Raw genomic sequence first — 11825 nt, forward strand, 5'->3', positions numbered from 1 at the left:
AATTCAGTTATCAGCAAGAAAAAGAAGATGAAGTTCCAGGAGTTGGGGGTCTATGTTATCATATCCACAGCTTTGAATCTATAATTTAAATGCACTAAAGATAAACTTTTTATTTTGCAATTTGGTCTTAGGCCTAATGGCTAGTCTATAGCATGTTTTTCTTCCTAAGATCAATACCCCTCAACCAATAAGCAAATGGGATTAGAATCAAGATGAAATGTGTTTCCAGGTATGGTAGCACACACCTGAACTCCCAGCAGCTCAAAAGTATGAGGTAGGAGGGTTGTGAGTTCAAAGCAAGTCTCAGCAACTGAGCAAGACCCTGTATATAAATAAAATATAAAAAATTGCTGGGGATGTGGCTCAGTGGATAAGTGTCCCTGGGTTCAATTCCCAGTACCAAAAAAAAAAAAAGTTTGAATTTGAAAGCCCAAATAACCTCCTCTACACCACATGACATATTTTTCTTATTATTTTAGGTCTTAGTGACACTTAGTCAAGAAAGCAGGATTTCTACTTCTGTGCCTGTTAAGTGTGTTTATACATACTACTATATATCTTTTTTATGATTTATGTATTTGTGTAGAGTATCTTTTTTTACCATCTGATATGTGTTATGGAAGAAACCATGGCCAGGATTTGATAGGATAAAATCTGCTTCTGGAAACTTTCTGGTTAAAGCTGTCTGCTCTCATTCAGGGCAGTATCTTTCCTATTATTTTTGGACCTGAGAAGAAATATTGGTAAGGAATTGTAATCCTCTCCTGAAAGAAAAGCAGGCAAGAGTCTTGCTTGAAGCTATGTCTGTATATATCTAACCAAAACCTTTTCACATAGCTAGCTGGTTATGAGATTTCCTATCTGGGACCTATGGAAATCCTGGTTCAGTTTATAATAAGGACATACATGATCCAGAAGTAATCTCAATGTTCCTTTATGAATCAGCAATTGATACAGGTTTCTATGTCATTTTCTAAACATAGCTGAACATGGGTTATATATGCATGGAAAAGAGAACTATTTTATTAGGGACATAGAATTGAAGGAGAACAAGGAGAAACATGTTAGTTGCACCACCTTAAGCCACTACAGAATTAGAATCTGGAATTCAGACAAGGATGTCTCAACCTTTAAATTCAGGCATGTGCATGACATGGGTGCCTACAGTGAAAAGGTCAATACAAGATTTGAAAAAAGTTCATGTGAGTGGCAGACAATGGATCAACAATTAGTATCTGCATGGTGTCTTCCAGGTGTTTTGTCCAGCTGTGGGCCACAGCACATACATATATTGGTAGACTCCATAAAGCACATTATCCATCTTTATCCTTGAAAATTATTCCCATTGTAGAGATGAGAAAACACAGTTTTCTGGACATTAAATGGTAACTCAGCAGCACACAGACATCTACCCAGAGACAGAACTATATAAAATCCCTTCAAAGCTTCTCAAAGGCTGGTTAGTTCTTGATATGAGGATGTTGATCTGGAGAAATATTATTTTCTTCCCATTTTGAAGAGAGTGCCTAGAGAAGAAATCACAGAAGCAACACAGATTTTTTTTTCTTCTTTCATATTAATGAACTCTTCAGAAACAGATCTACCAAACCAGATTCTTTATGAGGGTAAATGTTTGAAAACTACCAGGTACAAAAAAAGCACATAACAGGCTCAGAGTCTGAGTATGACTCAGAAAAAAATGAATATAAAAGGCATATAATAAATCTAAAAAATATGTAACTATTTCTAAAAATAAAAGTTCTATTCTTGCTATCTCCACAGCATGTCATTCAATAAATAATAAATCATGTGTGAATATTTTTAGAATTTGCCAAATCTTATCCCATGTGATTTTCTATTAAGCTCCAAAATCCATACAGTATAATGCATGATCCACTGTCAAAAACATTAAAAAAAAAAACTTAAAGAAAGAGAAGTGAATGTTTTGGTGAATGTGTCATTCAACAATTTACTTACCAAGTTATTTTGAGGAAATATATTCATTTTCCTACAGCCATGAGGAAGAGAGATTTCCCTTATTCATTTTTTCCTATTAGAATTTTCAAAAATAAGCCCTAGAATCCCATTTAAAATAATCTCCAAATATAAGACAGACAAGAAACCTATAATGTATACTCAAGGAAAGAAAAAAGGCAAATCAATGTTTTTTAATAATTAAAAATAGCACCATTATTTCTTGAAATCAAGCTCTGTCTTTTATCTTTGAAACCAGAAACCACAAAAGAAAGGCAGGTAAGAGCCTTGAACAACCAATTCATATAGGAGATATGTAAGTGTTCAATAAGCATTAAAAAAAATCAACATCTTTAGAAATTAGAGAAATATAAAAAAAATCTCATCATAGACAAAAATTAATAGTATTGTTGAAAATAAAATCCTCAAAAACTCAAGAGGAGTTTAAGTTATTATCTACTCGTGGCAACTTTTTTGCTATTGAAGATACATGATACTACCCACCACAGAAACTTTGAAATTACAGCACATGTGAACATGATAACCAGTAAGAACACACGAGACCTCATCCAAACACTTGAAATGCAGGCAGATGATTCAAGAGAAAGTACATCTGGAGAGAGAGAAATAGTAACTTTCTAGTGGAGAAAATGGTCACTAGGGATCAGTCACATTTTTGGCCATGGTATATTCAGTTTAAAAATGATATAAAACACCATATTTAAGTTTTATATAGATGCAATATGCATATGATGTATTCACAAGTATACATGTTTAGAAAATAGGTAGAACTTATGAGAAAATAAAATTCATCAGAAGCACAAAAAAGACAATTACAATCCCATGTGTAGATGATAAATCTCATCATTATAAAGATGACAATTTTCCCCAAATTAATCTACAATATATTAATCAAAATCACCATGTACATATATGATTGTATTACAGTGAATTCTACCTTTATGTGTATTTATATAGCAGTAATTTTTTAAAAACAATAAATAGAAGGTAGACAGGAAGGTAGATGGAGCAAGAAAAGGGAAAAACTGGGCACTGAAGTGAAGAAAATTATATTCATTGTCTGCATGATAATGTCAAAATGAACCCAAATATTAAGTATAACTATAATGCAATAATAAAAAAATCAAAATGAATTACTTTTAATGAAAGAAGGAACCAAAGCATACAGTTCTAAAATTCACCACAAAGGTAAATATATATAAATTTAGCCAAAAAACTTTTCAATTATAAGAGCAAGAGATGTCTCATCATTACCTGACATTCACTAATATTATGAAACCATACTATTATGATAATCATCAAGGAATAATAATATAAACAAAATGCATACATGAACCCATATGTATGTAAAAATTACATTCTTAATTGTAATAGAAAATCTAGGTAAATTAAACCACAAGACCAATCATAGCAACTTACCTAGACACTTTCTCAAAATAAAATTTAAAAGTACCAGGGATATAGATCAGAGGTGAAGTATTCCACCATTCAACCTTCAGTAAAAAAACAAAACAAAATAGGAAATTAAATAAAAAGTTAAATGAAAACTGACTCGCTCAGGATGAAGCAAGATTTCTATAGACCAGACCACAGCTCCTGTCTGGGAAGATGCTGGGCCACAGGCACAAAACTGCCAGATAGGATTTGAGTCAGGGGCTGAGTGTCCCTGCAGGGATAAGGAAGACTGTGAGGGGTCTCTGCCACTGATATGCTCCCCACCTGGATAGACAGTGGTACCCCCAGAAGAGGACTCAGACCTAGACTTGAGAGAATGCCTGGAGTCATGGCCACCAGCTCCTGTTCCCATCATAGCCAGTACCTGGTTCCAAGAGTTTCTCTCCCACAGCCTCCCTCCCCAGACTCATGATGCCACTGCACACTCACCATTTCCTGGTTCTCAAAATCCAGGCCTGCTCCCTGGGGATCTTCAGCACCACCACAGCAGAGCAACCAGGGACTACAGAAAGTGAGAGTGAATCCTAGTGCCAAATGGCAGGAATGGTGGATGCAGGAGAAAAGAACCCCACCAGACTGTGGAAGCCCACCTCCTCCTAGCTGGCTGCACACAGGATTGGACAGTTCTCACTTAGTGCTCCTGATTGGATATGACTTCAGACCACGACCCAATTTAGCAAAGGGAATCTTCTTTTTGAGTGACAGGGAATAATGTCCAATCCAGACATGAATAAAGCCAGAATGACAGGTTCTTGGTTGTACTTTTTTTTTTTCTTTTGAGATCTGGCAATTACAGTCTAAAGCCTCCAAAGAGCAGGACATTTGCTTAACCTTGCATGTAAGGTCATTTCAGTTTATGAATTATTTTTCTGTATATTATTCATGAATTAAAATAATATGATGACAATTACTATAAAATTTTATTTAACTTTTCTGCTCTCTGGTCCTGTTAGAAGACAGATTGAACATTGAAATGGGAAGCAACCTGTATAGCAAAAATGTCCACTGAAAACAACACGTAAGGCACAAGGGTAATTTAAATATTTCTAGTATTCACATTAATAATAAAAGGAAACAGTTGAAATTCAGCATATACAGAATAGTAACTTTATGTGACTAAAACACAGCACAGCACCTACTTATATCAATATTCCCCATGAAGTCCTTAGCCAATTGAGTCCTCTGAAAACATCCAATTTCAAGGATGAGAAAACACAGGTTTCAAGATATCAAATGGCTTCTCAGCAACATGTGTGAAAACTGAGAAGTGCCCAGGAAAGAATTGTATGAAATTCCTTCTAATCTTCTCAAAGTCTGTTTTGCTCCTGATATAGGGACACTTAGAGAAATATACTTTCTTCTCCATTTTAAAGAGAGAGGCTGAGGAAGTCATCCCAGGAGGTACTTTGACTTGAAAGACTATTTTTAATCCTCTAATGTTGAGGGAAGTCTTCAGTAACAGAGCTATGAAAACCCAGGTTCCTCAGGACAAATTCTTGGAGACTGCAGGGTGCAAGAAAGCCCAACACAGGGCTCAAAATCTGAGTATGACTCAGGGAAGAAAAAAATCAGAATGACTGATAATAAAAAAAAAAGATAACTACAACTTCTCACTTGGGAAATTCCAGGAAAATAATGGAACAGTGGAATTTTATTTTCTACATGGACAAGAGATTAACCAAGAAAAATAACTTTTTTTTTAAATGCCAACACCCACAGAATACTGGATGCAGAGAAACAGATACAACCAGAGATTTCTTCTGGCAATGTAACTTCAGCAACCCTTCTGTGATGTAAAGTAATCTGAATGTAGCTATTAAAATGTTACATGTGCATATTCCCTTCACTCAATATTTTCTTTCTTTGGAGTCTATCTTCAGCAGGAGACAAGTTTATGTTATCAGCTGAATTGTGTCCTCTCCCCAAAACTCATATATTGATATTCGAAATACCTAGCACCTCAGACTGACTCTATTTAAATATATGGTTCTTAAAGATATGATTAATGTTAATCCAGTTAATTGGTGTAGAGTCTAATCTATTTAACTCTTTCTCCTTATAAAAAGCAGCAATAGAGACACAGAGAAGCACAGAAAAATGCCATGCAAATATAGAGACAGAAGATGGCAATCTGCATGTCAAAGAGTGGGCCTCAAAGGAAGTTATTCAAGCAAGTACCTTGATATACAGAATATGAAATTAGCACAAACAAATTTTTGTTTAACCCCATCTATGGCATTGTTATGACAACCCAATGATACTGATGCAGTCCACTAGGACACATATAAACTCTCCCTGCAGTATGACTGACTGAAGGTACAAGTGACTCATAATATTCCACTAGCATTGAAAGGCTGACCTGCTATAAATGACATTTCTTACTGAAAAATTATGAAGGCATGTGAAGACACACTCATCAGCTGCTAGGGCTAAAGAAATTTGTTTTGTGGCATGGCACAGTCATGAAATCATGTAGACTACTTTTATCTCATCTGTTTGTGTAAACCTCACTCCTCTTTGTGTCAATAATTTCCTGGAGATAAAGTTGTTAATGTTTAAGTCTTGTAAAAGAACTCAAGTTCAGTGTGTATGACCAGTACATGGGTACCTAGGACAAGTAACAAAAACAAAACAACAGCTTGAGAAAATCAATATTCATGCCCAGTAAACATTAGAGAAGATGTGAAAATATTTGCTCTTTTATTTCTACAGTCTGGAGATTTACACCTATTAAATTGCTAGGGGGAGTAATACAGTCCAGATTTCTTTGAGAAAAGAAATGTAGGTCATTCAAGTGGTAAATTCCTGGAACAGAGTTTAGGGGAGTTCCATATATGGATATTTGTCCTGGACCTCTTTTGGTCATCTCCAATTTCTGCCTGTGGAGATCCTTTTCCAGAAATCTCCTTTAACCTTAGATCAGAGGTATTATTGTTGGTTGTGTAGTATACTTGCTCATTCCCCAAGGAGACAGAATTAGCATGTAGCTCAAGGATGATCTTCATGGAACTCTGAAAATAGATTGTCTTACATGTAGGACAGTAATTAATGTTGACCATTCTGACTGACTCCACAGGGGACAATCCCATTGAAAACTTTTATACCCAGATTGGGTATAAGTAAATATATGCATAGGCCTCTGTGCAGTGGTGACACTGGGTTACAGAATAAGGTCTATGGATAAATATTTGAGCAGAAAAATTAACATCCAATACTAAAATATCCACCCTACCAGCCATGTCCAGTGGTACAAACATGAGAATTCTGCCACAATTTTAACATTGAATAACCTACTCCTGAAATTGCAGGTCCCCTGCAAATCCTGCCCACCCTACACATGCAGAAGGGGAAGATCAAAGGACTTCTCACATGTGGTCATGGAAGAGGACTTGCCTGGATTGGACTTCTCTGTGTTGCCCTATTTTACCTATAGGTGGCTCTGAATAAGTGGCCATAATGGTCTGGTGTAAAGACTGAGTCAAACTCTGATTTTTTGTTCCTAGAACCTTGGAAGTTATGGAGAAATCAAGAAAACATCCAGCTCTTTTGTCCAATTGCCTTCACCATATGAACTAAATAAGAGACCGTTTCTAGAATATGTGTGCCTGGTTACCAGAGTTCTAAGTTCTTTTGGGTTCTAATGCTAAGAAATTGAGGTCTCTATTTTAAATTTCATTTACCTGGGACTCTTGATATAATAAGAACTTTCCAAAGTGTCTTTTGGGATACTAACTTGGAATCTGCTCATCTATGCAAACTTATACAAACAGATGACCTTTCAACCCATTGGGAAGTTGTCAATGCATCACTGCCCACTTTGGTGGAGGCTCACAGCAGACTGGGTAGATGCCTTCTAGAAGACTCAGTTGTGTATAGTAAATATTAGAACTTGACTTTTCTCCAACTGAGTTTAATCTATATCTTGAACCTGCATTCTGGCTGAAGGCAGAAAACAGTGATCAGCACAGAAGAGATAGAGAGCACAAACTCTTCTAAAACCCAGCTTGCCAGTGGGCCATTTTTTGAAAGAAATACCTGTGGTGGCCACATGATGGAAGGCTTACACAAATCAAGGCCAACCTCATGTTCTTTCAGGTTTCCTACCAGTCACCTGGATCCCAGGCAGTGGGTACTCCCCTGCCTTCCTACAAAAACCAGAAGTCCTGACCAGATGTACTTCCTTCTTTCAGCTGTAAACTGTGTTTTACAAGGAAAAAAAAAAGCATCACAAACTCTTCATCCTTGCTTTCTTGTCTTGATGCATACAGAGATAATCTGTTTTGAAAGGGAGGCTCATTTGCTCCCCAAATTTTAGTGGTACAAAAAGTCACATAATAAAGAGAAAAGTTACTTTTAAGAGGGGCTCAGGTATCTCTCTCTCTCTTTTCAGAAAAAATTTGACTTTCATTGTGAGTCTGGGAAGGTTGATTCTAGATTTTCCTCATTTTGTAAATAAATCCATAGACTTGCCAATAAATAAATAAAGCCTCTCACTAACTCACTAAAAGGTACACTACTTCTCTTTGCCCTAGTTCAATGTGAGAGATTTTGAGACTCCCTGCTGCCTGGGATCTCTTCACCTATGGATGATTGTAACTGGGGGTGGGGTCCTTTCTTTTCCTCTGTACAGCACCCTGAACCTCTACCTTTCCCTCAGTTTCTAATACTGTTGGTAGCCTCCACCAGGGGAGAGAATCAGAAAATAATGGAATGTACTTAAAGACATTTAATCAACAAGCTATGATGCATCACTTTTGTTCCATGTTCCTTTTTTACATTTATTTCTCAGTAACAGCATCAAATGTATTAGGGGGACCACTTTTGCTCCATTAGTAAAATGGGAACAATGTTTCACCCGAAGAATCAACTGGGAGCTTAAGAAAAACCCATGATTCCAGGGATATCCAGTCTTGCCAATAATGATGAGAAAAATAAAAGTGAGATGAGAAGAGGGATGGGAGCAGGGGACAGAATAGAAAATGCAATGAGTTGAGGCCAGGAGTCTTACCTTCCTCCATTATGTGCAGGCTAACTGGAGCCAGGTCTGGTCAACAGGTCTTGATGAGAGGAGTGGGTATTTTCCTGTATAAGAGCATTTTGCCATTTCTCTAAAGGCCATTTTCATAGCTAAATCAAGCTTAGACTGGTAACAAATGTGCCCATGATCCTCCTAGTCATGGCGTGCCATGTGCCTCTGGTACTCACAAACTCAGTTTAGTACACTCTTGGCTTATCAAAATTTAATTAAGTCAGCCATTCCTTCTTGACACATGGGGCCAGGTACTGTGCTGAAGGGTGACAGAGAATTTCTTGTATGGCAGATATGTTGCAAACTCTCATAGGATTTTCTGCCAGTGCAAGTATCAGCTCCAAGAAGAAACAAAAACATTCAGGATTCCAGGAATTTTTTCTCCTTATATTATTAATAAGCAGCATGTCAATATATGGGCTTTAACTGTGTGTATGAAGGAATTCCCTTGTGGAGTCCTGCTAGGGGACCAGGTAGCAGGAATAGAGACAAAGAGAATTGTCACAGTGGTTGATGGCATGGACTGGCAACCTCAAGTTCCCTTACAATGCTTCAAGAACACTGAGAAAGAGAGTGTTCATATGTGAATAGTCACCCTGCATTGTAAATTTTCTGGTCAAGGCTCAATGCCCATGCAACATTGACACACTCAGTCCTATGTAAATGTCAATTTCAAGAATGAAAATTTAGGTTAAAAAATAACCTAAAAATGACTTGGATTCTGCAAAATTCTGTGTGATCCTTCTCGACATGGACCCTCCCATGAGGCAGGATAGACAAGGAAGATTTCCTGGTCAGAAGTCCAAGTGACAACTGTGTAGGGCATGCAGAGCCTTTTGGGGTGTCCCAGGTGTCTCTGAGACTCTGAGTTGGGACAAGGACTGTAATGGGGTCATGTCCTTCTATATTTCTACAAACTGCTTCAGAAGTTCACTAGCACCACAAGAGTTTTATATACTTCAAGACCTAGTAGTATAGCATCAGATAGCACTGTATTAATCTCATCATAAATGCAATTTATTTTTTATACTTGAGAATTACCTTAATGACAAATAATGTTTTTTAAATATTTTAGGTGTATCTATTTTACTTGTGTATTTTTATGCAGTGATTTTCTCAGTTCTTTTTTTTTTTTTTTGTGATGCTGGTGATTGAACCCAGGGCCTTATACTTGTGAGTCAAGAACTCTACCAACTGAGTTATATCCCCAGCCCTCATTTCCCTTTCTTTCATGGTAATGGAGGGACAAGAGAATGGTAACAAGGAACAACAGAAGATTAATCTCAAAAAAATCAAATGACTCAATTAATAAATGGGCAAATAAACTAAACAAATACTTCAAAAACAAAAGAAATACAAAGAGACAACAAATATACAACCAAAAATGTTCAACATCATTACTAATTGGGAAAAGGTCTATCAAAACTACACTGAAATTTTACTTCCCACGATCAGAATGACAATCACCAAGAATACAAATAATAATAAATTCTGGATATGATGTGGAGAAAAATGAACAACTTTTGTTGGTGGAACTGTATATTAGTACAACCACTATGGAAATAAGTATGGAGGCTCCTCAAAAGACTAGGCATGGAATCACCATATGACCAAGCTATACCACTTCTCTTCATTTATCCTGAAGAATTAAAATCATTATAGTACAGTGGTATATATATATACCCATGTTTAAAGCTGCACAATTCACAATAGACAAACTACAGAAACATCCTAGGCATCCATCAATGGATGAAAAGCTAAAGAAAGTGTGGTATATATACAAAACAGAATTTAATTCAGGCATAAAGAACAAGTAAAATTATGTCATTTGCAAGAAAATTGGATAAAACTAGAGACCATCGTGTTAAGTGAAAGCAGTCAAAATCTGAGGATTAAGGGTCTTATGTCATATGAGAGGATAAAGATAGAGAAGATAAAGGAAAACAAAGTTGAAGATGAATCTCCTAAAAATCCATGGAAAGATCAGTAGAAGAAAGGGACCAATGGGTGGCTGTTGGGGAGAGAGTAAGCAAGTGCTGAGGAGTGATATTGATCAAATTATATGTTTATATTGTGCATGTACACATATGTAACAACAAATCTCAACATTTTGTACAACTATAATGCACTAATAAAAATGTGGAGAATAAAAGATTAAGTCCAGCTGAACATGGTGGCACGTGCTGTAATCCCTGTGTATTAGGAGGCTGAGGTAGGAGGACTGTGAGTTTAAAGCCAGCCTCAGCAAAAATGCTGTTCTCAAAAAACAAAAAAGCGATGTTCTCAGCAACTCAGTGAGACCCTGTCTCTAAACAAAATACAAAAAAAGAAATAAATAAATAGGCTGGAGATGTAACTTAGTGGTTGAATGCACCTGAGTTCAATTCCTGCTACTCTCCCCCCAAAAATGATTAAGTCCATAGAATCCTTGAAAGTGACCTAATTCTCCACATCTGTTAGACCATGACTTTGAAAGTCCTAGAGAGTTATTTCTGCCTTCATTGGCCTCTCCCTATGAAAACAAAGTTAAAAGTTACATTTTGCTACTGGACTGGAGTGAATTAAATATAATCCAGGACAGATTGTACTATTCATTTTTCTTTGTATTTAAAAATAAAACAATTCCACTTGAGGTTGGCGCTGTGTTTTTCTTTTTTTTTTTTCTAATGGATAAGTCAACTCTAAAAATTCTTTCTTTTTTTGTATTATATATATATATTTGTCAGTAGTTATACATTAACCAAAATGCTAGTACAGACAAATCATTTTTTACTTGATCTACAATACATATTAAGAACCACATCAACTGAGGCACATTTCTTTAGTTAATAGAACTGGTATAGCCATGTTGTGGATTCCAGTTACTAGGATGTCAGAGCAAGGTTCACTTCTGATTGAATAAAAGTACTTGAAGTTTGATTAGGCTAAACACGATGGGACAGAAGCTTAGAGCACTGTTCACTTTTGATTGGGTAAATGCACAGTGGTCTTATTGGATTAAGCATCTACCAGAGCCTCATGCACTGGAGACTGCTGACTGAAAATGATCCTCTCATTTCATTCCTGCTTGTACTACACTGAAGCTTCTCATTTGGGTTGGCAAATCTCTAGAAAAAAATTTCTCACATGCAAATATTTATGTAAAAGTGGTAGAAATGGAAATTTGTCTATCTTGTGGAGACATCTAAAATCTGGATTGTGGATGATGACCATTCTGGCCTCATTGACCATTTGAATGCTGCAGTGAGGACCAAGTGCCTTTGCTGCTCAGGTACCAGGTCCAACTTTTTCTCCCAGTGGACCCACACTCTAGAGCATGAGGAAGAGAAAGACAGTCCTGGTGTTC

General features: G+C 36.6%; 1 long non-coding RNA gene across 1 annotated transcript; it reads right to left on the bottom strand.

Moving 5' to 3' along the window:
* Nucleotides 1-511: 511 nt before the first annotated feature.
* On the bottom strand, nucleotides 512-4002 carry LOC124974129 (uncharacterized). Its single transcript, XR_007106749.1, has 3 exons — nucleotides 3880-4002; nucleotides 3415-3488; nucleotides 512-1526 (listed from the first exon to the last, which is right to left on the bottom strand). It is a non-coding gene; the product is annotated as an uncharacterized LOC124974129 (long non-coding RNA).
* Between the last annotated feature and the right edge of the window lie 7823 nt (nucleotides 4003-11825).

This window comes from Sciurus carolinensis, unplaced genomic scaffold (assembly GCF_902686445.1).
Source record: "Sciurus carolinensis unplaced genomic scaffold, mSciCar1.2, whole genome shotgun sequence".
In the NCBI taxonomy this organism is placed as follows: Eukaryota; Metazoa; Chordata; class Mammalia; order Rodentia; family Sciuridae; genus Sciurus; species Sciurus carolinensis.